This window comes from Giraffa tippelskirchi, chromosome X (assembly GCF_054371585.1).
Source record: "Giraffa tippelskirchi isolate mGirTip1 chromosome X, T2T-mGirTip1v1.2.pri, whole genome shotgun sequence".
Lineage (NCBI taxonomy): Eukaryota > Metazoa > Chordata > Mammalia > Artiodactyla > Giraffidae > Giraffa > Giraffa tippelskirchi.
The window spans coordinates 18,744,650-18,771,570 of record NC_137289.1 but is presented as its reverse complement, the minus strand read 5'-3'; the positions used below and the strand labels follow the sequence as shown (position 1 = coordinate 18,771,570).

General features: G+C 40.4%; 1 protein-coding gene and 1 non-coding gene across 2 annotated transcripts in view; both read right to left on the bottom strand.

Annotated features, from left to right (window-relative positions):
• Positions 1-26,667, bottom strand: part of PLAC1 (placenta enriched 1) — a 39,783-nt gene extending 13,116 nt beyond the window's left edge. The window contains exon 1 of the mRNA XM_081566507.1: positions 26,558-26,667. The gene's annotated coding sequence lies outside the window, so the exon portion shown is untranslated. The remainder of the gene's footprint in view (positions 1-26,557) is intronic.
• On the bottom strand, positions 4,648-4,720 carry TRNAE-UUC (transfer RNA glutamic acid (anticodon UUC)). The gene has a single exon. It is a non-coding gene; the product is annotated as a tRNA-Glu (tRNA).
• Positions 26,668-26,921: the final 254 nt, after the last annotated feature.

Genomic DNA, 26,921 nt, shown 5'->3' with positions numbered 1-26,921 from the left:
GGGTGAGAAGAAAGTCTGAGGAAAGACTCTTCGAAATAATATCATAGAGGGCTCAAGGCAAGGTGATACTCCAGCAGCTAAGTGGCTTTGATGTGTCAGAGAAACGTGGTATAAAACTATGCTCAGTTTTTACATGCTGAGTAACCCTGGGCTTTCTAAGTGTTGCTTTCCTCATTTGTTACTCATTTGTTACTCCCCTGTTACTTTGCAAGTGTCGCTTTCTTCATTTGTTACTCGTTTGTTACTCCTCTGTTACTTTGCAACTGTCGCTTTCTCCATGTGTTACTCATTTGTTACTCCTCAGTTACTTTGGAAGTGTCGCTTTCCTCATGTGTTACTCATTTGTTACTTTGCAAGTGTCGCTTTCCCCATTTGTTACTCATTTGTTATTCCTCTGTTACTTTGCAAGTGTCACTTTCTTCATTTGTTACTTTGCAGATGTCGCTTTCCACATTTGTTACTCCTCTGTTACTCCTCAGTTACTTTGGAAGTGTCGCTTTCCCCATGTGTTACTCGTTTGTTACTCCTCTGTTACTTTGCAAGTGTCGCTTTCTTCATTTGTTACTCATTTGTTACTCATTTGTTACTTGCAAGTGTCACTTTCCACATTTGTTACTCATTTGTTACTCCTCTGTTACTTTGCAAGTATCGCTTTCCACATTTGTTACTCGCTTGTTACTCCTCTGTTACTTTGCAAGTGTCACTTTCCCCATTTGTTACTCCTCTGTTACTCCTCAGTTACTTTGGAAGTGTCGCTTTCCCCATTTGTTACTCATTTGTTACTCCTCTGTTACTTTGCAAGTGTCACTTTCCCCATTTGTTACTCATTTGTTTCTTTGCGAGTGTCGCTTTCCCCATTTGTTACTCCTCTGTTACTTTGCAAGTGTCGATTTCTTCATTTGTTACTCATTTGTTACTTGCAAGTGTCGCTTTCCACATTTGTTACTCGTTTGTTACTCCTCTGTTACTTTGCAAGTGTCACTTTCTTCATTTGTTACTCATTTGTTACTTTGCAAATGTCGCTTTCCACATTTGTTACTCGTTTGTTACTCCCCTGTTACTTTGCAAGTGTCACTTTCCCCGTTTGTTACTCGTTTGTTACTCCCCTGTTACTTTGCAAGTGTCGCTTTCTTCATTTGTTACTCATTTGTTACTCCTCTGTTACTTTGCAAGTGTCGCTTTCACCGTTTGTTACTCATTTGTTACTCCCCTGTTACTTTGCAAGTGTCGCTTTCTTCATTTGTTACTCATTTGTTACTTTGCAAGTGTCGCTTTCCTCATTTGTTACTCATTTGTTACTCCCCTGTTACTTTGCAAGTGTGGCTTTCTTCATTTGTTACTCATTTGTTACTTTGCAAGTGTCGCTTTCCCCATGTGTTACTCATTTGTTACTCCTCAGTTACTTTGGAAGTGTCGTTTCCCCATGTGTTACTCGTTTGTTACTCCACTGTTACTTTGGAAGTGTCACTTTCTTCATTTGTTACTCATTTGTTACTCCTCTGTTACTTTGCAAGTGTCGCTTTCACCGTTTGTTACTCATTTGTTACTCCCCTGTTACTTTGCAAGTGTCGCTTTCTTCATTTGTTACTCATTTGTTACTTTGCAAGTGTTGCTTTCCCCATTTGTTACTCCTCTGTTACTTTGCAAGTGTCGCTTTCCCCATTTGTTACTCATTTGTTACTCCCATGTTACATTGCAAGTGTCGCTTTCCCCATTTGTTACTCCTCTGTTACTCCTCAGTTACTTTGGAAGTGTCGCTTTCCCCATTTGTTACTCATTTGTTACTCCTCTGTTACTTTGCAAGTGTCACTTTCCCCATTTGTTGCTCATTTGTTTCTTTGCAAGTGTCGCTTTCCCCATTTGTTACTCCTCTGTTACTTTGCAAGTGTCGATTTCTTCATTTGTTACTCATTTGTTACTCATTTGTTACTTGCAAGTGTCGCTTTCCCCATTTGTTACTCATTTGTTACTCCTCTGTTACTTTGCAAGTGTCACTTTCTTCATTTGTTACTCATTTGTTACTTTGCAAACGTCGCTTTCCACATTTGTTACTCGTTTGTTACTCCTCTGTTACTTTGCAAGTGTCACTTTCCCCGTTTGTTACTCGTTTGTTACTCCCCTGTTACTTTGCAAGTGTCGCTTTCTTCATTTGTTACTCCTCTGTTACTTTGCAAGTGTCGCTTTCCTCATTTGTTACTCGTTTGTTACTCCCCTGTTACTTTGCAAGTGTCGCTTTCTTCATTTGTTACTCATTTGTTACTTTGCAAGTTTCACTTTCCCCATTTGTTACTCCTCTGTTACTTTGCAAGTGTCGCTTTCCACATGTGTTACTCATTTGTTACTCCTCTGTTACTTTGCAAGTGTCGCTTTCTTCATTTGTTACTCCCCTGTTACTTTGCAAATGTCGCTTTCTTCATTTGTTACTCATTTGTTACTTTGCAAATGTCGCTTTCCACATTTGTTACTCGTTTGTTACTCCCCTGTTACTTTGCAAGTGTCGATTTCTTCATTTGTTACTCATTTGTTACTCATTTGTTACTTGCAAGTGTCGCTTTCCCCATTTGTTACTCATTTGTTACTCCTCTGTTACTTTGCAAGTGTCGCTTTCTTCATTTGTTACTCATTTGTTACTTTGCAAACGTCGCTTTCCACATTTGTTACTCGTTTGTTACTCCTCTGTTACTTTGCAAGTGTCACTTTCCCCGTTTGTTACTCGTTTGTTACTCCCCTGTTACTTTGCAAGTGTCGCTTTCTTCATTTGTTACTCCCCTGTTACTTTGCAAGTGTCGCTTTCCTCATTTGTTACTCATTTGTTACTTTGCAAATGTCGCTTTCCACATTTGTTACTCGTTTGTTACTCCCCTGTTACTTTGCAAGTGTCGATTTCTTCATTTGTTACTCATTTGTTACTCATTTGTTACTTGCAAGTGTCGCTTTCCCCATTTGTTACTCATTTGTTACTCCTCTGTTACTTTGCAAGTGTCGCTTTCTTCATTTGTTACTCATTTGTTACTTTGCAAACGTCGCTTTCCACATTTGTTACTCGTTTGTTACTCCTCTGTTACTTTGCAAGTGTCACTTTCCCCGTTTGTTACTCGTTTGTTACTCCCCTGTTACTTTGCAAGTGTCGCTTTCTTCATTTGTTACTCCTCTGTTACTTTGCAAGTGTCGCTTTCCTCATTTGTTACTCGTTTGTTACTCCCCTGTTACTTTGCAAGTGTCGCTTTCTTCATTTGTTACTCCTCTGTTACTTTGCAAGTGTCGCTTTCCCCATTTGTTACTCCTCTGTTACTTTGCAAGTATCGCTTTCCACATTTGTTACTCACTTGTTACTCCTCTGTTACTTTGCAAGTGTCGCTTTCCACATGTGTTACTCATTTGTTACTCCTCTGTTACTTTGCAAGTGTCGCTTTCTTCATTTGTTACTCATTTGTTACTTTGCAAGTGTCGCTTTCCCCATGTGTTACTCATTTGTTACTCCTCTGTTACTTTGCAAGTGTCGCTTTCCCCATGTGTTACTCATTTGTTACTCCCATGTTACATTGCAAGTGTCGCTTTCCCCATTTGTTACTCCTCTGTTACTCCTCAGTTACTTTGGAAGTGTCGCTTTCCTCATGTGTTACTCATTTGTTACTCCTCTGTTACTTTGCAAGTGTCGCTTTCCCCATTTGTTGCTCATTTGTTTCTTTGCAAGTGTCGCTTTCCCCATTTGTTACTCCTCTGTTACTTTGCAAGTGTCGATTTCTTCATTTGTTACTCATTTGTTACTCATTTGTTACTTGCAAGTGTCGCTTTCCCCGTTTGTTACTCATTTGTTACTCCTCTGTTACTTTGCAAGTGTCACTTTCTTCATTTGTTACTCATTTGTTACTTTGCAAACGTCGCTTTCCACATTTGTTACTCGTTTGTTACTCCTCTGTTACTTTGCAAGTGTCACTTTCCCCGTTTGTTACTCGTTTGTTACTCCCCTGTTACTTTGCAAGTGTCGCTTTCTTCATTTGTTACTCCTCTGTTACTTTGCAAGTGTCGCTTTCCTCATTTGTTACTCGTTTGTTACTCCCCTGTTACTTTGCAAGTGTCGCTTTCTTCATTTGTTACTCATTTGTTACTTTGCAAGTTTCGCTTTCCCCATTTGTTACTCCTCTGTTACTTTGCAAGTATCGCTTTCCACATTTGTTACTCACTTGTTACTCCTCTGTTACTTTGCAAGTGTCGCTTTCCACATTTGTTACTCACTTGTTACTCCTCTGTTACTTTGCAAGTGTCGCTTTCCACATGTGTTACTCATTTGTTACTCCTCTGTTACTTTGCAAGTGTCGCTTTCTTCATTTGTTACTCATTTGTTACTTTGCAAGTGTCGCTTTCCCCATGTGTTACTCATTTGTTACTCCTCTGTTACTTTGCAAGTGTCGCTTTCCTCATTTGTTACTCATTTGTTACTCCTCTAAGTGTTACTTTCTAAGTGTTTCTTTCCTCATTTGTAAAACAAGGATAGTAACAACAACACAATACTTCTTAGGGTTGTTGTGAGGAGTAAATGAAACCAATGAGTGTAAAAGTGCTTAGTAGTGCTCAAAAAATGGGAGCTATTATTAAAAACCATTCCTTTTTTTTTTTTGGCCATGGCACAGATGTACAGGATTTTAGTCTCCTGACTAGGGATCTAACCCAGGCCCACAGCAATGAAAGTGCTGAGTCTTAACCACTGGACCATCGGGAGTCCTCTAAAATCATGATTCTTGAATACAGAAACTCAAGTAAACTAGGCAGAGAAACAGGGCTCTTAGAACCTTTTAGAAGCTCCTAAACTACTTCCCTGGTGGCTCAGATGGTAAAGAATCTGCCTGTAATGCAGGAGACCTGGGTTCAGTCCCTGGGTTGGGAAGTTCCCCTGGAGAAGGAAATGGCAACCCACTCCAGTATTCTTGCCTGGAGAATCCCATGGACAGAGGAGCCTGGAAAGCTACAGTCCATGGGGTGTCAAAGAGTCGGACACGACTGAGCGACTAATACTATACTTTCAAACTATTTTAATGCTGATGTCTAAACCACATTCTGAGTTTTTTAAATGCCTGGGCATTGGAAATAGACCTAAGCTTGAACTGGAGCTATGTTGCTTCCTAGCTAGGTGACCTTGGGCAAGTCATTCCTCCCTCCTGGCCTTAGTTTCCCCATAAAGAGACAGGCCCAGGTATAATAACTACCTCTTGGGTTGGAGGGTTGAATGAAGTAGGAGGGATGGCACAACCAGGGCCTGGCACAGAGCAAGTGCCTGATAAACGAGACCTATAGCCTGGGCTTGGGCAGACAGCCTGGCTTCGGGTTTCCCTTCACCCCCACTTCCCTCCACCCCCTTGTGAGTCCCAGCTGGACTCTCATCAATCTGCCACTCTCCCCAGGGGGTTGCTGGAAATTCCTGGCAAGGATGTCTCAAACAGGGATGGATTTTGGATATTCCTCCATCCACCCCTGTTACCACTTGAATTATGGGGAGAGAGAGAAGGAGAGAAGACCCATTGAGAGGGAGAGGAGAAAACAAGCGTCTTCTGTACACTCTTGCCCTGGCGAGCCCAGGCTTATGCCTGAAATAGGTGTTCGGTAAATACTTGAGGAATGTATGTACAAATGAATGAAAAAAAAGAGGTGGTGGGCAGGCATCCGGGAAGGCAGAGACAGAAATGAGATTCGTGGCAACCTTTTCCTGATGATGCACCCGCAACATCTCTCAATTGCAGAGGCCTCCCCAGGCAGGGGACCAAGGCCAACCCTAATCCTCTCCTTCCTCAGGCACAGGTTACCGGCAAATACCCATCACACCCACTCCAAGACACCCAGACAGAAGTGTGGTGGTGGATCCAAGCTCTCCACTTGGGGTTCAGAGCACCTGAATCTCTAAGCTGTGTAAGAAAACAGCTTAATTTCCTTGCTCATCCAAGGATGTGCAGATAGAGCCCCATCCAGCCTTGTGAGATCCCTTCTTGTCCTGAGGCTGAGCAGTTGCAGGGCCAGATGACCGATCCACCAGCCACTTCCATTTCTCATTTCACACACAAGCAGTCTGACCACCAGGTTTCACTGTGAACGATGTGCAAGTGAGTGTGCACACCTGCACACACAGGTGGACCATCTGGGCATTGAACGTGCATGACGACTGTGCAAGGCACTGAGGTGGAGGATTGTGCTTTTTACCGGTGATGTCTTAAAACCTTCTGTGCCATGGTCTCTCAGTGCCTTTCATACGTTCAACTTCTGTTCTGACATTTGTTTCAAATAAAGTTTCCTTCCATAAAAATACCACTTAAGGACCCACATGCAGGAATGTGCATTTGGCCTTTCCTGGGTATGAAATATTTTATTTGATGTGCCGGTTTTCAAACTACATTGCTGGAAAATTAATGTACACTTAATTGCCTGGGTGACAACCTCTCACTACAGAAGCAACAGTGATTTGATCCTGAATCCTTGATTCTTGACCTCTTGCTGCCTGGGACTCCCAGCCTCAATGTCACACCTAGTCTCCTATTGCCCACAAACTCTGCTAATGACACATAGAAACAGGCTCAACATCTCGAAAAGAAAAAAATAAAACCACCACCACCAACAAGGATCTGGAAAAAGAGTGTGAGGATTCCATCCTACGTGATTGAAAATTTTAAAAATATTTTAAAGAGAACCATTAAGCCAGGCCTTTCTAAGCCAGGAAACTTTTGATTGGTTCCACATTCACATCATCTCTGGCTCAATTTGGTTCTTGGGGTTTGACTCAGCAAGCTTTTGTATTATCTCATTCCACATATGCTGAGGGTGAGGGGTATCTCTAAGTTGCCCTTTTATAGTTAAAATATATATATATATATATTAGTGAAAATCAGAGCTGACTTCCACTGTGGGCAATTCCAGCTAATGGGTCAGCATATGAGCCCTAGGCAGTATGTGGAGAGGACCCTGAGGTAGGGGTAATTTTGGCCTGGTGGCAGCTGGCTGGGCAGCTGGGAGTGAGCAGCTGCAGGAGGGGACTGCTTCCACAGAGGGTAGAATTTAAAGTTGGACTTCTGTGCAGAACTGTTCAAGCTGACCTGACCCTGGGTCGAATTCGATCCCTCGGTGTACATTACCAGCTTATGCTTTGACGTGAGATGAACAGCGGTGGGGAAGTGAGCCAGGGCCATAACAAGGACCTTTGCCTACTTCTGGAGTCACAGCATTACTGGGGAGATTTCAGGTCCTGAAGGTAGCAATTCTTATGTGATCTCCTTCCTCTCAATGCGATGTTTGGGTGGAGCTTCACCAACAGGGTTCTCATTTAAAGTTTAGAATGTCCTTTCATAACTGTTGGAAGGGAGGTTTGTATACATAGAGAGTATCTAGGATTTGCCCACTTATGTTTAAAAAAAAACCCTTTTTGACTGTAAATCCTGTGCTCTGTAAATAAGTTTTGGGTCCAAGAAGACCAACGACTCACATGTTCATACCCCACTGCCCTCCCTGCTTCTGGAGCCCACAGCCACCGGAGGGAGAGGCATCTGCCTGGGAGAGGCTACAAATGGATCCAAACAGACATATTTAGTTAGTCAACAAGCTCATCATCTTCTGAATTTTAAAAATCACTGTGAGCAAATGTAAGTGCAGGTTCCCTTGGAAAAAATGTACAGCATTTCCCTCAGAGCAACTCAGTAACTGCAGGAAGGCGAGAACCACATTCCATCCAGGTGTGCAGGACTGAACACCTGTGAGTTTGGGAACAAAGTCTCAACTGTTCTACCTGAGGGGCCACGGCTGGAAAGGCAGAGTGGCGGGGCAAAGAGACCCTGGCTGTCAGACCCCTTCTTTCCAGTAGAATCCAAGGTCATCTGGCCATTGGTTCCATATCACTTCTCCTTCCTCTTCCTCCGCACCTCTAACATTCACTGTGTGCTCACAATATGCCCAACACCCCACTAAGGGCTCTCTGAGCCTTCCTAAGTTTCCTTTCTCTCTCACTTCATTCATGTGCTACTTACAATGGCCTCTGCTTGGCACATCAGCTTATTTAGGAGACCCGCTAGGTTTCAAGGTAGTAGGTGGGGGTAGGGAAGGGGACAGGTATTAACGTCAATGTGGTTGTCCTTTCTGGCCCCATGCTTAACCTCCAAACTAGAAAAAGGAGCAAGTTTCATGCAGAATAAATCAAATGCCAACACATTTCTTTGTTTTCTGAACTGGTAACATTTTCCCCTGCTTAAAAAATCTGGTCAGGCCTAGAAATAAGACCAATGTATAAAGTTCTGATACTTGTATCCTCAGAGAATGCTGAATAAGGTCTGTATACAAAAAATATGCTCCTAGGAAAGTGTTGTAAAATGCCCTTGAGTATATTTTCATGGATTATAGTTTGATTAGCCATTCCCAGTTCAAGCTATTTTGTTGAAAACCACTCTCGTCGGAAAACTCGGTAATATTTGTATCTTGGTTGTTTTTTTCTATAGGCATCTGCCCTGTTCTGTGTGTACTGGAATTAGATCCTCTTGGCAGGGGACACTGAGGTGATTTCAGGAAACTGTGTGTTTGGCGATTGCCAGTTGCTGATGGGTAAAGGACCACTCCTGTATCCAAACAAGAGCCTGGGCCAGATGTGGGGAGGGGCATTATGAGAAAACAGTCGACTTGAGTATGACAGGCAAGGGGAGAATCCTCAAGGATGTAGAAAGTTCAAGCTGGAGGAAAGGAGTGGAAACTCGGTATGAAATCAATCAAGAGCAGTAGAAAACAGAAGGGCACCTTGGGAAATAGTTGACTTAGTCAGGGGCCCAGGGAACCAAGTTAATTCCAGCCCTGCAGGCATAGGAATGAGGGAGGGTTGAGCAACCGCTCTGGTGTCAGGTGGCCATGAGGAAAGCAGTGTTCATTGTAACTTGGGAATTGCATGTGAAATTCAGCCAGCAAGGACCTTGTTTCCCCTAAGGGACTGGGGGTTGGGGGGAGCCTGAGTGGCTTGGGGCTGGATCATGGTATATTGAGAAGAAAAGGCAAGTTTATGAGTTAAAGGCTAAACAGGTTGGACCTGTCCCTGAAATGTACTGACATGGAACATCTGTACCCCCCTTCCAATTCCTCCCACTGGAAAAATCTGGCTTACTTGCTGACTGGTGGGGAGGGGGCCTCCTATGTGAGTGACAGGGAATGGAAACTTGGAGAAGCATGGGAAACAGTATTTGGGCTCTACAGTCAAAGTCTAAAGGAGACTCTTTTCTCAAATCTTTTGTACTCACTCAACTTAACTCAGTTATTCCCATGGGGGAAATAAATAAAGGTAATGGAAACTATAATTTTTGATCCCTCACAGTCCTTATGTAGCTTGGGCAGGCATTCTAACCTAGCACATGGTTCCTGCAGGGTGATTTGGAGAGATCCTTGGTGGGTCTAAAGAAGCCCCCTAGAGGTGGACATATTTTCATACATAGCATCTCCAGGGCCTGGATTCCATGAAAAGAATGTACAATGGCTCCCCAAACTCGATAGGTAGGAAGTCTGTGCTTTATTATCATTAGCCCATGGACTTGAATAGTGCTTTTTACTCCGGAGTATCTCCATATCTATTCACTCTATCCAGTGTGACTTCCCAGGTGGTGCTAGTGATAAAGAACCCACCTGCCAATGCAGGAGATGTAAGAGACACGGGCTCGATACCTGGGTCAGGAAGATCCCCTGGAGAAGGAAATGACGACCCACTCCAGTATTCTTGCCTGGAGAATTCCATGGACAGAGGAGCCTGGCCGGCTACAGTCCATGGGGTCACAAAGTCAGACACGACTGAAGTGACTTAGCACAGTACACAGTGTGACATGGGGGATAAGTAATGTTTTTCCTATTTTCATAATAGAGAAAGTAAATACAAATCAAAGTTTATTTTTCTTAAAATGGTTTTCAGTAACTATGTTTAATTCAGTGAGAATCTTGCAGGGTCTTCATTCATCTAACAAATACCTACCGAGCACTTTTTAGTAACCCTAGTGTGTTAGATGCTTGCATGCATGCATGATAAGTCACCTCATTCGGGTCCAACTCTTTGCGACCCTATGGACCATAGCCAGCAAGGCCCCTCTGTCCATGGGATTCTCCAATCAAGAATACTGGAGTGGTTTGCCATGCCCTTCTCCAGGGGATCTTCTTGACCCAGGGATCAAACCTGCACCTCTTATGTCTCCTGCATTTGGAGGCAGGTTCTTTACCACTAGTGCCACCTGGGAAGCCCTGTTAGATGCTTGGAAATATACAACAATGAACTAAGACAAGGTTCCAACATTCATTCCAGTTACAGTCCTAAATGGGAGACATGTGATAAACTCACATCATTATCTAACACTCAATAGTTAGCCTCAAAAACATGTAACTAAAATTGTGATAAATGACACCAAGGTCAGACTCAAGTGCTGTGAGAGTGTGTAACACAAGGATCTTACCTAGTCTTGGGGTCTGGCTTAAGGCCTCCCCGAAGAAGGGCCATTTCCACACTAGTTCTCAGACTCTGAACTGGGGCTGCAGATGGTGAGATAGTGAGCACATGTCAACAGAATGACCAAGACCAAAGCTACAGAGCTGCAGAACAGGTCAGCACAAGCCAGCCCTGCAACTCTTACTGGCTTTATCTTCCTCTTTTCCCTGCTCCTCTTTCCCCTACGCTGCCACCAGCCATCACTTTCTCCCCTCATCTGAGTACAGCTTAGGTGGGTCTCTATCTTTCATCTTTGAAAATGAGGCAACAGAGAATCCGATAGCATGAAAAGCCCGACATCTTGGTTATGTATATGTGTACATGAGTGTGTGTCATGTAGATGTGGGAAGATAATGATAATATTTAAGAAACATTGCTTTAGGGATCTCCCTGGCTGTCTGGTGATTAAGAATCTGCCTGCGAATGCAGGGGACATGTGTTCGATCACTGATCCAGGAAGACTTCACATACTGTGGGGCAACTAAACCTGTACACCACAACTACTGAGTCTGTGATCTAGAAGATTGGAGTTGCAGCTACTGAAGCCTGCATGCCCTAAAGCACATGCTCTGCCACAAGAGAAGCCATCACAATGAGAAGCCCATGCACTGCAACTAGAGAGTAGCCTCTGCTTGCCAAAACTAGAGAAAACTCATTGATGTATAGCAAAACCCATCACAATATTGTAAAATAATTATCCTCCAATTAAAATAAATTAATTAATTGAAAAAAAGAAAGCACATGCACAGCAACAAAGATCCAGCACAGCCATAAATAAATAAATAAAATATATTACTTTAGAAACTACCATTCCTCATACACTGCCACAAAATTGAAATCACCAGGGTGTTTCTTTTTATCAATTTATCTTTTGAATCTTAGGGAACTGAATCTAGAATGTTTGCAGTTGGGATGGTGGGGTACGGAGACTACAGAGTGAGGGGTGGAGATCTTGATGCAAACAATTTTGCCACTCAGGATAATACCCTTGAGGTCCATCCAAGTTGTTATCCATTCCTTTCATCACACCCAGAGTTTGCCTAACTGTTCATCTATCAGAGGACATTTTGGTTGTTTTCAGTTTGGGGCCATTAGAGGGAAAGCTGCTATAAACATTAATGTACAAGAATTTGTAGGGGGCATTAGTTTTCATTTCTCTGAGATAAATGTCCAGGAGTGTGATTTCTGGGTCCTATGATAATTGCATGTTTAGTTTTATAGGAAACTGCCAAACTATTTTTCCAGAGTGGCTGCAGCATTTCGCTTTCCCACCCACAGTATCAGAGAGTTCTGTTTTTTCCACATTCTTGCCAGCATTTGATATTGTCACTGCTTTTTATTCAATTGTTCTAATAGGTGTGTAGTATTAATAACATTTCATTATCTAAGTTTGCATTTCCTTAATGGTTAATGATGGTGAACATCTTGTGTATTTATCATCTGTATTTCCTCTTTGGTGAAATGTGTCTTTATGTCCTTTACCCATTTTCTGGTTGGATTGTCTGTTTTCTTCACTGATGAGTTTTTAAAAAGTTCTTCATATAGTCTAGATATGAGTTATTTATCAGATGTATTGTTTACCCATATTGTCTCCCATTTTATAGGTTGTCTTTTCATCCTCTTTAACAGGACCTTTCATGGAGCAAAAGTTTTAAATTTTGATCAGGTTCAATTTATTGATTTTTCATTTTCTGTATTGTGCTTTTGATGTCAAGTCTATGCACTTTTTCCCTAGTCCTATGTCCTGAAGATTTTCTGTTTGTTTTTAAAATTTTTAGTTTTACATACAAGTCTGTGATACTTTTTGACTTAATTTTTGTATGTTATGAGACTTAGGATGAGGTTTTTGATGAGTAATTTTATGTGTCAGGTTGGCTAGGCCATGGTGCCCAGATATTGGTAAAACAGCTGAATGTTGCTGTGAAGGTATTTTTTATTTTTAGAAAAGATTAATATTCAATTCAGTAGACTATAAGGCAGATTGCCCTCCAAAATATAGGTGGGCTTGATCTGATCAGTCAAAGGCCTTAATAAAAAGATTGACCTCCCCCAAGGAGGAGGCAGTTTTCTAGAAGACTACCTTCAGATTAGAGCTGCAATATCAACTCTTCCCTGGGTCTCCAGCCTGCTGGCCTGACTTGCAGGTTTGGACTTGCCAGTATCCACAATGGCATGAGCCAATTTCTTAAAATAAACACCTCTCTCTTTCTTTCTGTATATATTTAAAGTACAAATGGAATTCAAAGAAGGAAAGGTGGATAGTCTTTTCAATAAATGGTGCTGGAGAAATTGGATGTATGTATATACACACATATACACACATATATACATATATATATACACACACATTCTCACATTCTTTCTATACACACACAGTCTCTACACAAACACACACACTTTATTGGCTATGTTTCGCTAAAGAACTCTAAGGTTCTTTTTTTTTTGCCCATAGATATCCAATTTCTCCAGCACCATTTGTTGAAAATGCCATCTTTCCTTCACTGAATTGTAGTTATAGTTAAAAAAAATCAGTTGAGCATGTTTATGTGGGTGCATTCTGGATTCTACTCAGATCTGTTGGTCTATATATCCTCCTGCCAATACCACAGGCTTAAAAAATATTTATTTGGTTGTGCTGGGCCTTAGTTGTGGCATATGGGAGCTAGTTCCCTGACCAGGAATCGAACCCAGGTCCCCTGCATTGGGAGCTCAGAGTCTTAGCCACTGGACCACCAGGGAAGTTCCCACCATAGTCTTGATTACTATAGATACATAGTAGGGCTAACTGATTCTTTCCTTTTTTTTTTCTTTTTTCAAAATTGCTTTAGCTATTCTAGTTCCTTTGACTTTTTGTGTAAATTTTAGATAAAATTCTACAAAAGTCTTGCTGAGATTTTTATTAGGAACTACCAACTTGTATGTTAGGAGCTACCAACTTGATTAGGAACTACCAACTGAAGAACTATGGACGGATTTTCGAAACATTGTACAGGAGGCAGTGATCAAGACTATTCCCAAGAAAACGAAATGCAAAAGGGCAAAATGGTTGTCTGAGAATGCCTTACAAGTAGCTGAGAAAAGAAGAGAAGTGAAAGGCACAAGAGAAAGGGGAAGATATACCCATTTGAATGCAGAGTTCCAATGAATAGCAAGGAGAGATAAGAAAGCCTGCCTCAGTGATCAGTGCAAAGAAATAGAGAAAAACAATAGAATGGGAAAGGCTAGAGATCTCTTCAAGAAAATTAGCGATACCAAAGGAACATTTCATGCAAAGATGGGCACAATAAAGGACAGAAACGGTATGGACCTAACAGAAGCAGAATATATTAAGAAGAGGTGACAAGAATACACAGAAGAACTGTACAAAAAAGATCATAATGACCCAGATAATCACGATGGTGTGATCACTCACCTAGAGCCAGACATCCTCGAATGCAAAGTCAAGTGGGCCTTAGGAAGCATCACTATGAACAAAGCTAGTGGAGGTGATAGAATTCCAGTTCATCTATTTCAAATCCTAAAAGATGATGCTGTGAAAGTGTTGCACTCAATATGCCAGCAAATTTGGAAAACTCAGCAGTGGCCACAGGACTGGAAAAGGTCTGTTTTCATTCCAATCCCAAAGAAGGGCAATGCCAAAGAATGTTCAAACTATCACACAGTTGCACTCATCTCACACACTAGCAAAATAATGCTAAAATTCTCCAAGCCAGGCTTCAACAGTGCGTGAACTGTGAACTTCCAGATGCTCAAGCTGGATTTCGAAAAGACAGAGGAAACAGAGATCAAATTGCCAACATCCGCTGGATCATCGAAAAAGCAAGAGAGTTCCAGAAAAACAACTATTTCTGCTTTGCTGACTACGCCAAAGCTTTTGACTGTGTGGATCACAACAAAATGTGGAAAATTCTTCAAGAGATGGTTACACCAGACCACCTTACCTACCTCCTGAGAAATCTGTATGCAGGTCAAGAAGCAACAGTTAGAACCGGGCATGGAACAATGGACTGGTTCAAAATTGGGAAAGGAGTATGTCAAGGCTGTATATTGTCACCCTGCTTATTTAACTTATATGCAGAGTACATCATGTGAAATGCCAGGCTGGATGAAATGCAAGCTAGAATCAAGATTGCTGGGAGAAATATCAATAACCTTAGACATGCAGATGACACCACCCTTATGGCAGAAAGTGAAGAAGAACAAAAGAGCCTCTTGATGAACATGAAAGAGGAGAGTGAAAAAGCTGGCTTAAAACTCAACATTCAAAAAACTAAGATCCTGGCATTAGGTCCCATCACTTCATGGCAAATAGATGGGGAAATGATGGAAACAGTGGCAGACTTTATTTTTTTGGGCTCCAAAATCACTACAGATGGTGATTGCAGCCATGAAATTAAAAGACACTTTCTCCTTGGAAGAAAAGCTATGATCAACCTAGACAGCATATTAAAAAGCAGAGACATCACTTTGCCGACAAAGGTCCGTCTAGTCAAAGCTATGGTGTTTCCAGTAGTCATGTATGGATGTGAGAGTTGGACTATAAAGAAAACTGAATGCTGAAGAATTGATGCTTTTGAACTGTGGTGTTGGAGAAAACTCTTGAGAGTCCCTTGGACTGCAAAGAGACCCAACCAGTCCATCCTAAAGGAAATCAGTCCTGAATATTCATTGGAAGGACTGATGCTGAAGCTGAAACTCCAATATTTTGGCCACCTGATGTGAAGGGCTGACTCGTTTGAAAAGACCCTGATGCTGGGAAAGATTGAATGTAGGAGAAGGGGCTGACGGGGGATGAGATGGTTGGATGGCATCACTGACTCAATGAACATGAGTTTGGGTAAACTCTGGGAGTTGGTGATGGACAGGGAGGCCTGGCATGTTGCGGTTCATGGGGTTGCAAAGAGTCGGACACAACTGAGCGACTGAACTGAACCAACTTGTATATCATTTTGAGGAGAGCTGACATCTTTATTATGTTGAGTCTTCATATCCAGGAACATGGCATGTCTCTCCATTTATTTAGATCTTCTTTAATTTCTTTTTTTTTTTTTCGGCCATGCCACAAGCAGCTTGTGGGATCTTAGTTCCCCTGCCAGTGATTGAACCCAGGTCCCCGGCTATGAAAGCATGGCGTCCTAACCACTGGACCGCCAGCGAATTCCCCTCTTCTTTGTTTTCTTTCATTAGCATTTTGTATATTTCAGCATACAAGTCTTATTCATATTTGTTAGGTATATGTTGAAGTCTTTTTTTTTAAGCAATTTTAAATGGTATTATATTTTTTATTTTGGTGCCCATGTTTCATTGTTAGTATATAGAAGCATAATAGATTTTTAATGTTTATTCTGTGACCTTGCTGAACTCACTTATTAGTTTTAAGAGTTTAAAAAATAGATTCCTGGACTTCCCTGGTGGTCCAGTGGTTAAGAATCTGCCTGCCAATGCAGGGGACAAAGGTTCAATCCCTGGTCCAGGAAGATCCCACATGCCTTGGGGCAACTACGTCCATACTTTACAACTACTGAGCCCACATGCCGAAGCAACTAAGCCTGAATGCCCTAGAGCCTGTACTCCACAAGAGAAGCCATCACAATGAGAAGCCTATGTACCACAACTAGAGAGTAGCCTCTGCTCACCACAATTAGAGTAAGCCTGTGCACAGTAATGAAGATCCAATGAAGCCAAAAAAAGAAGATTCCTAGAATATGACACAATTGAACTTATCTATAAAACAGACTCACAGATATTGAGAACAGACTTGTGGTTGCTAAGGGGGAGTTAGGTGGGGGAGGAAAGGATTGGGAGTTTAGGATTAGCAGATGCAAACTATTATATAGAGAATGAATAAACTTAAGGCCTTACTGTATAGCACAGGAAACTATATTCAATATCCTGTGATAAATGGAAAACAATACTATATATATATATATATGTATGTATGTATGTATCTATGTATATGTATATATATAACTGACTCACTTTATTGTATAGCAGAAATTAACACTGTAAGTCAGCTATACCTTGAATAAAATGAATAAAAAAATTGATTCCTTGAGATTATCTATGTAAATTATCATGCCACCTGCAAATAGAAAGTTTCATTTCTTCCTTTCAAGTCTATATGTCTTATCTGTCATTATTGTACTAACTAGAACTTCTAGCACTAAGATAAAAAAGAATAGTAGAAATGGACATCCTTGCCTGCTACCTGATCTTAGAGTGAAAGCATTCAGTTTTCCACCCTTAAATATAATATTAGTTTGTAGGGCTTTTTTTGGTAGGTACCCTTTAGCAAGTTAAGGAAGTTTCCTTCTATTCCTTGCTTGCTGAGAGATTTTGTCATGACTGGATGCTGAATTTTGTCAAATGTCTTTGCTTCATCAGTTGTCATGCTCATGTGATTTTTCTTCTCTCGGCCTGTTAATATGACGGTTTACACTGATTGGTTTTTAATATTGAACCAGACTTGGATACTTGTCACTGTCCCACAAGATGATGGAGTAGAAGGATGTGTGCTCATCTTCTCCTGTGAGAACTCCAAAATTGCAACTAACTACTGAACAGCCATTGACAGGAGAATGATCCCAGCAGAAAAAGACATCCCGCATCCAAGGGCAAAGGAGAAGCCCCAGCAAGATGGTGAAAGGGAGAGTGAAAGTTGCTCAGTCATATCCGACTCTTCGCAGCCCCATGAACTATACAGTCCATGGAATTCTCCAGGCCAGAATACTGGAGTGGATAGCCTTTCCCTTTTCCAGGGGATCTTCCCAACCTAGGGATAGAACCCAAGTCTTCTGCATTGCAGGCAGATTCTTTACCATCTGAGCCACAAGGGAAGCCCAAGAATACTGGAGTGGGTAGCCTATCCCTTCTTGAGCAGATCTTCCCAAGCCAGGAATCAAACCGGGGTCTGTCATATTGCAGGTGGATTCTTTGCCAACTGAGCTATCAGGGAAGCCAATGGTAGGAGGGGCAAAATTGTGTTTTGAATCAAACCCTTTACCTGCCAGAGATGCTCGGAGGGCACAAACAAAACCTTGTGCACACCAGGACCCAGGGAAAGGAGCAGTGACCCCCACAAGAGACTGAGTCAGACCTGCCTGTGAGTGTTTGAGTGTCTCCTGCAGAGTCATGGGTCAGCAGTGGCCTGCCACAGAGACAGGGGCTCTGGCTGCAGCAGACCTGGGAGGCACAGTGTGTGAGCCCCACCATAGAGCCACTGAGCAGACAACCCACAAACTGGAGAACAATTATACCAAAGAAGTTCTTGCACTGTTGTGAAAGTTCTAGGGCCCACAACAGATTTCCTAACCTGGGGATCCAGCAAAGGGACTGAGAACCCCCAGGGAATTAGACTTTGAAGGCCAATGGGATTTGATTACAGAACTTCCACAGGACTGGGAAACAGACTCTTGGAGGGCACAAACAAAACCTTGTGCACACCAGGACCCAGGAGAAAGGAGCAGGGACCTCATAAAAGATTGAGCCAGAATTGCCTGTGAGTGTCCAGGAGTACAGCCAAGAAATTAAAAGATGCTTGCTCCTTGGAAGAAAAGCTATGACCAACCTAGACAGCATATTAAAAGGCAGAGACATTACTTTGCCAACAAAGGTCCATCTAGTCAAAGCTATGGTTTTTCCAGTAGTCATGTATGGATGTGAGAGTTGGACCATAAAGAAAGCTGAGCGCTGAAGAAGTGATGCTTTTGAACTGTGGTGTTGGAGAAGACTCTTGAGAGTCCCTTGGACTGCAAGGAGATCAAACCAGTCAATCCTAAAGGAAATCAGTCCTGAATATTCATTGGAAGGACTGATGCTGAAGCTCCAATAATTTGGCCACCTGATGTGAGGAACTGACTCATTGGAAAGGACCCTGATGCTGGGAAAGATTGAAGGCAGGAGGAGAAGGGGACAACAGAGGATGAGAAGGTTGGATGGCATCACCAACTCGATGGACATGGGTTTGGGCCAGCTCTGGGTGTTAGTGGTGCAGTCCATGGGGTCGCAAAGAGTTGGACCCTACTGAGCGATTGAACTGAACTGAATTGGATACTTGTAATGAACCCTACTCGGTCATGGCATATAATTCCTTTTATACTGGTGAATTCTACTTGCTAATATTTTGCTAAACATTTTTACATCTATATTCATGAGGGATATTGGTCTGTAGTTTTCTTGTACTGTCTCTAGGTGGTTTTGGTATCAAGGTAATGCTAACTTCATAAAATTAATAGGGAAATGTTCCCACTACTTCTATTTTCTGGAAGAGATAATGTAGAATTGCTGTTACTTTGAATAGTTGGTAAAATTATCCAGTGAAATCATCTGGAACTAGAGAGCTCTTTGTTGGGAGTTTTAAAATTATGCAGTTTATTTCCTTAATAGTTACAGGGCTATGAACTCTATTTATATTGGGTGACTTGCGGTAGTTTGTGTTTTTCAAGGAACTGGTCCATTGCATTTAAGGTTTTAAATACAAGTGTGTAGAGTTGTTCATGGGATTACCTTATTGTACCCCACCCTTATCTGCATGATCTGTAGTGATATCTCCTATTTTGTTCCTGATATTGGTAATTTGCTTCTTCTCTTTTTCCTTTGTCTGTCTTGCTAGAGATTGTCAAGTCTATTGATCTTTACAAAGGAACAGCTTTTCTTTCATTTATTTTCTTTCTTGTTTTCCTTTTTTCAATTTCATTGATTTCTGCTCCTTATGAATTCCTTCCTTCTGCTTGCTTTGTGCTTATTTTGCTCTTCTTTGATAGACACATACTTTCTTTTTATTAATGTTTGCATGAGGTATCTCTTTACATCCTTTTACTTTCAGCTTCTTTATATCATTATATTTGAAGTAAGTTTCTAGTAGAATGCATATAATTGGGACATATTTTTCTTATCCACTCCACCAGTCTTTGTCTTCTAATTGATATACTCAGACCATTTATACTTAATGCAATTTTTTATGAATTAGAATCTAAATCTGCCATTTTATTTTTTGTTTTCTGCCTTTTATTCCTCAGATTTCTTTTTTCTTCCTTCCTGTGGGTTTCTTGAATATTTTTTGGAATATCATTTTGATTTATCTGTCATGGCTTTGAGTGTATATCTTTGTATAGATTTTTAGTGGTTCCTTTAGATATTTTATATATAAATATATATATTATAAATATATATATTTATTATATATTTATTGTATATATATATATATATATATATATCTTATCACACTCTAGTTATGGTGTTATTTTACCATTTTGGGTGAAGTGGAAACCTTACCTCCATTTATGTTCATTTACTTTCCTCATAGACTCAAGAGGGGAAGGAAAGTCTACTGGATTTATTCATGTTTTTGTTTATTGTGTTCTTTTTTCCTTATATTCCAAGAGTCCTTCTTTTATTATTTTCTTTCTGTTTGGAGAAGTTCTTCTAGCTATTTTTTAGGGTGGGTGTGATGATGACAAATTCTCTTAATTTTTCTTCATCTGAGAATGTCTCCATTTCCCTTTCATTCCTGATGGACATTTTTGAGGGATGTAGGATTCTGGGTTAGCAGTCCTTTTGTTTTAGTGCTTGAAAAATGTGCCAATTCCTTATTAGAACATTGTCTCCTTGCTCTCTTTTCTTTCTGCCTTCAAGACTTTCTTTGTTTTTAGTTTTCAGAAGTTTGACTATGATGGGTCTTAGTGTGAATTTCTTTGCGTCTATCCTGCTTAGGGTCCTTTCAGTTCTTTGAATATGTAGGTTTATATTTTTTTCCAAACTTGGAAATTTTAAGATTTTATTTTTTCAAGTGGTCTTCAGCCCCTTTCTCTTTCTTCCCTCTTCCTGAGACTCCAGTGATATGAATGTTACATCTTTTGTTATAGTCCCATAAGTTCCTGAGGCTCTTTTCATTTTTTCCCAGTTCTCACTGTGTAATTTCTATTGTTATACCTTCAGGTTCATTAATTCTTTCATTTGTCTGCTCTATTCTCTTGAGCTCATCCACTGAGTTTTTCATTTCTAAATTTTTCATTTAGTTCTTATTTGTATCTTTGTATTTGTTTACTGGGATGCTATATTTCTTTGCTGAGACTTTCTAGCCTTTTCATTTGTTTCAAGTATGTTTGTAATTGTTCATTGAAGTGTTTTTATGGTAGCTTCTTCAAAATCTTTGTCAGATAACTGTAACATCTCTTATCTTGATTTGGGCATCTGTTGATTCCTTTTTTCATTCAACTTGAGATCTTCCTTGGTCTTGGTATAATGAATGATTTTCAGTTGAATACTGTTCATTTTGGGTATCATATAATGAGGCTCTTACTTAAGCCTTTGTTTTTCCTGTTTGGAGAAGTTTCCCCTACTCTGGCAGGGAAAAGAGAGTTGCTGCCTTGTTACTGCCACAATGGGGTAGAAGGTCAGGCTCTCCACTCATCATTCGTTGGCATGAGTGTGTGTGGAAGTCATAGTTTTTCCTGTGGTGTTTGGCTACAGTAGAATAGTACTTGTCTAAAAGTTGTCTACTTTGCTAGGCTGCCCCTTTATTGGTCCTTTGGCTAAAGAGAGCAGGCGTTTCTTGTTTGTTTGCTCCCACTTGGTTTTTTCTTAACTTCTGGTGTCTCCAGCATCCAGTCTAGAATCAATGAGGCAAAAAGAAAATCCAGGGAACTCACCATCACGTCATTCATTGGTTACTGAGGTCCTTAGTCACTCTGCCTTCTTCTTCCCACCTTTCTTGGTCTTCTTATATTTGTTTTATATATAACACCCAGGGTTTTTAGCTGTATTTAGTGACAAAAATAAGGATGAGTACATCTATTCCAGCTTCTTTTCTTGGAGGTAGAAATCCTCATTTGATGCTTTGGACTCCACACCTCTTATTAGCTAAACTTCTTCACTTATCCTTGAAGGTATGGTGTTAAAAAGTCACAGTTTGATATGTGGTCCTCATTGAGTGAGTGGATCATGCTCAAGTAGCCTGTGAGATATTGAAGCAGATCCATAGATTAAGGCATCCCCAGAGTTCTCCAGCTGCTGAGCTGGTGACAGATTCCTTAAATCTGTTCTGCTCTTGAATAAACAAGTCTTCAGTATGTGCCCAGAGCTGCAACGGGTTTTTAAGAGGTTATAGAGAAAGCTGTAGCCTTCACTCTCAGGATGTTTAATGTCTAGTTGAGGAGAAAAGGCAAATGAATTCTCCATCTCAGGACTTGGCATATAGTAGACACTCAATACTTGCTTGATGCTAGGATGAGTGCTGCTGAACAAATGTTAACTGTCCCTGAATGACAGGTGCTAAAATAATTGTGTGATGCAGACTAGAATTGTTGTCTGAAGCCAGAAGACAAGCAGTGCTGTGGTTTGGAGTAGTCAAGAAGGAGGAAGAGGTTGGGTTGTTTTGTAGGTTGGGTTGGATATAGAAGTATTTTTTTTACTGAGGTATAATTGACATATAACATTATATTAGTTTCAGGTATACTGCATAGTGATTCAATATTTGTATATATTGTGAAGTGATCACCGCAATAAGTCTAGTTAACATCTGTCACCATACATAGTTACAAATGTTTCTTTCTTGTGATAAGAATTTTTAAGATCTACTTTTTAGCAACTTGCAAATATAATAATACGGCTTTTTTAATTATAGTGTCCATGCTGTACATCACATCCTCATGACTTATTTATTTTGTAACTGGAAGTTTGTGCCTTTTTGAAGGTATTTTTTTTGAAGGAAAAATGGACAGTACTTGTTAACAGACTGTTTATGTGGGGAGTGGGGCATGAAAGAGAGTAAAAAGCCAGACTTTGGTTCAGATCCTGTGTCACTGGGAGCCAAGCAGAAGACTATATGTTTGATCTTGGACCTGATTAGCTTAAGTTGTTAGCAAAAGATCCAAGCACAACTGCACGGTATTTGGACCATCTGGAACTGAGGGGGACAAGATGATATTAGAAAAACTCATCTTTTCACCTGGGAGTCTCCAGAAGATGTAGGCCCTAGCTCCAGCTTTGCAGCCAAAAAAACTATGTAGTCCAAGGCAATTTACAACACCTCCCTGGGTTTTGATTTCCTTATCTGTAAAGTGGGGTGCATTGCTAGGTGGTTTTTAATGAGATAACATTTGATCAGCAACCAGCATAGTATCTGGTATTTGGAAAGAACTCTGTACTTGTTGGAATATTTTTCTTCTAGCTGTGAAGTTCTAGGATTCTGAGATTTCTTTGAAATGTGAAGAGTACTTACTGTATCTGCCTTCTATGACTGAGTTTTCACTTAGTAGCTTTTTTCCCAGCAGAGCCCACCAGTTTATATTATGTAAAGGTCAGAATGTGAGGGAGGGAAGGTTGTACATGTTGTGTCTCAATCTTCTCAGACTTCCTAAATTTTGAGCATTTGCAGTTTTCATGCTTGAATCAGAAAAGCCTCCATTTTGGCTGACTCCAGCCCTCCACTCTGGGGAGTACAATGGGCAGGTAGCCATTAGTACACAGGAAGGGAGGGCTTTGTGATATCTTAAAGCTATTGGATTTTATTTATTTCCAGTTTGCTCAACATTTGTTCCACAGATCTGGACAGTTTTAAAATGGGTGGGGATGAGGAGAGAGAAGGATGAAACCTAACTAGGCCTAGAGAAAAGGAAGAACACTTTTGCCTTTCAATATCAAACTGAGGCTCTTAATAAAACTCAAAAAGACTTGTAGGCATAATTTTGTTTTTCTGAAAACAGCGCTGCCATGACTTTCCACATGGCATCTGAAGAGTAGACTCTTCTGGTTTGAGAAATCATTTCACATTTTGTGACTAGGATAGTATTTCTTTCTTTCTAATTAAAAAGGTATTTTTCAGGTTGTAAAGTAATACAAGCTCATTGTAGAGAATTTGGAAGTTACAAATATTAGAAATATTTGAAATATGAAAATAATTCATAATTTTATTATTAGAATCATTGTTAATATTTTATTTTTCCTTTCTGTCTTCTTTCTTTTTGCATGTGCATACACACACATGCAGGAGATCATACTGTATGTTCATCTGTATCCTCCCTTTCTCCACTTAATTTAGGTTGTGAGCATTTTCTCATGTTGTTATAGACTCTCTTAAACATGATTTTAAATAACTACATAGCATTTATAGTATAAATGTTACTACATAAGATTTTAAAATATAGACATTGAAGTTGATTTCACTTTTTCTCTATTTTAAATGATACTACAATGAGTTTCTTAGTATTATATCTTTTGTGCATTTCTGTTTTTTTTTTTTTTTAGGGTAAGTCCTTAGAAAGAAAGTTACTGGGTGAAAGGACAAGAACTTTGTTAAGGCTTTGGCACATTTTGGCAAATGACCCTGTGAGAAAGTTGTACCAATTTGCATGCCCAGTAGTGTTTGAGAATGCCTGACTCACTGCATTGATACAGAATACTTCACCATACGTGTGCATGACAATATTTTGGATCATTTACATTCAAAAGGCATTTACTGAGCACCTACTATGTGTAGCATACCAGGCTAGGTATGAGACTCACCCCCCATTATGCAGTGTAAGTGCTAGGCAGATAACACACATACAAAGATGGGTAAAAATACAAGTAAATGTAATCGCATATCAATTTCTATGGCCAGGCTTGATATCATTCAGTCTTCAAATAGCCACTTTTTGAAGAAAGACACTGTGCTAGCAAATTTTCAAACAGAATTGCAATCTCATACATGCTGTAAAAAAAAAAGAAACGCACTAATGTGAACCTTTCAAACAACAGGGGTTCAGTTGTAGTCATCTACACTGTATTTCCCGATGTAAATTAAGGTCAGAATGGAGAGGAATATGACAAATCCACAACTTTTCAAAAATCAAAAAACCTATTTGGGTGAAAGGACAATTTCTGCTTTTGTCAATTCCCTTTAGAAAGTTAACCTGTTAGTTATCAGAGAAGGGGGACACAGAACACACAGAAAGCTAACCTCCTTCTGGCAGCTGGGGATAATTTGTCAGTCTCCTTTGAAATGTGGCTTTGTGCTCACTGGTGAAGGCAGCTGGAACAGCAAAAGCATGACAGACAAAAGCTGAAATCCACATGAAGAAAGGTCTTTTTCCCCAAAATTACTGCCTGACTTAGCAACGGTCAGAACAGAAAGTACATGTATATGTTCCCAGCAACAAGCATGTCCGGAGTTAGAGAAGGCCCATGTGCTACAGGAGCCACTGAGAATAGTAGTAGCCCTGAATGGGGCTGCTGGATAGCATTTAAACAAGCGCTCTCACCCACATGAAAAATTATACCCTCAAATGCAATCCATTTAAAACAGAGATGAAATGAATGAAAGTATCATGTTTTGAAATCTAGTCAAAAGCATTTACTATTCTGAAAAGGAAGACCCACTTAATATATAGTGGATACTGTCTAGAGAAATAGAAATAGAAGTTTTAGTATATGATTTCAAGTTAAAAGGTGACCAATGGAATTCACTAAAAATAATACTATCCAACTAGAAGCAATGTAAATGTCTTCAGCTGGTGAATGAGTACACTGGTACATTCAAGTGATGGAATACTACTCAGCAATAAAAACAACGAACTATTGAGACATAAATCTCAAAATAATTATAATGAGTGAGAAAAGCAGTGTAAAAAGATCACATATTTGCTGGTTCCATTTCTATGACATTCTGGAAAAGGCAAAAGTATAGGAACATAAAACAGATCAGTGGTTACCAAGGGTTGGGAGTGAAGGATGGGGTTGATTACAAAGGGCAGCATAAGGAAGTTTTGGGGGGTGATATAGATTGATTGTGATGGTAGTTATATGACTTTTTGTATTTGTCTAAACTCATAGAATTGTATAACCCAAATAGGAAACTTTACTGAATACTATTTTAAAAGGTGAATTAAAAAACCTCATAAAGATAATACTATCAAACATGGGGAGGTGGAGAAAAAAAGGAGGTTGAGAGTAATGCTAAGTGAGCTAAATCTATAGTTTTTACAGCAAGGAGTCAATAGATAAGCCCCCAAATTGATAAATTAAGAAGTAGGATAGAGACATATTTAGAAATATTGAAATAACCACCAGATGAATTGAAAACAGAATCTCTTAAAAATGGTTGCTTCTGAGGAGTGGCACTAGGGGTAGGGCAGAAAACTCTTTTTTTTTTTTTAAATTACAAGCGTTCCTATATTATTTGATTTTTAAAAATCATTCTCATGTATTGCTTTGATTTAAAAATAAAGGCAATGGAAAATGCACTGGACTGGGAATCATGAAACCTGATCTCTAACCTTCAATCTGCACTAATTGAGCAACTCCCTTCTCTCTGAGTCTTGGTTTCTATTGATATATCCATAATATAAAGAGATTAAACTAGATGACCTTTAAGATCCCTTTCGGACCTGAAAGAATTTATAACATCAGATGACTGGCATACCTACAACAATTCTTTATTGAACCCAAAGCTAAGAAACAGACATTCTTATTTTTAAACCTGGAAGGGACTCAATCATCAAATTAAAGACTCTTTTTAACCACTGAAGAAACCAAGACACAGATTCATTAAAAGACCCACTTGGAATGACAGTTAATTGGCACAGAGCTAGGACTGGAGCTTAGGTCTCCGCCCGAACTCTTGCCATTGCACCACCCAGCTTCTACTGGGTCTAATGGAATTATTCCCAGGCACCAAAGCTGACAGAAATTCCCAGAGATGACACCAGACATGAAACTCATATGCTTACATGGTTCCATTGGCCTGGGAAATGAGTCAGAATTTTGGAAGTGGTCCCTGACAGAAGCATGGATGATGCAGTACCATAGGCATCCCCAAGTTGATTAAGGCTATGTTAGAGCCCAATCTGAGGACTCCACTTACTAATAATTGGAGAATTGACCACCTTAGACAGCTCCTGCCAGCCCACTCCCTTTCCTTTTTGTGCGCTAGGAATCCCACCACTCAGAAATACCACCCTTTTCATTCTAATTTAAAACAATATTTTTCTCATCGGTCTTTTATCTCTACAGCCTCTAAGCGCATGACATATTTCACCAAAATCTATGAAGTATGATAGATACTCCACTTGGAAACATTTATCAGCCATCATCAAATTAAAACAATACCTGGATATGGTTTAGCAATCCTCCTAGAAAGCGAGTTGAAACAGACCCCAGACTTTGACCACACTATCTTCTTAGGAAAGACCTTCCATGTTGGCTAGCAAGCAAGCTGTGAGCATGTGCGTTGTGCCAAGTGTCTCCCCCCCACCCCCCGCCCCTTTGCCTGAGCCTGAAGGCTCACTGGCCCCTCATCGCACAAGGTCTGAGATTTAGAGAATAAGGACACCATTATGTGGGGCTATCATTCTTCCTCAGTGGAAACAACGCTGCCCTTTGTAAGCTCCCAGCGAACTTCAAAGGGTGTGGCTATCTCTCTGTGCTCCCAGGGAAGCCTCCTTGGGAAACATCGCTCACAGTGCCCTTCTAG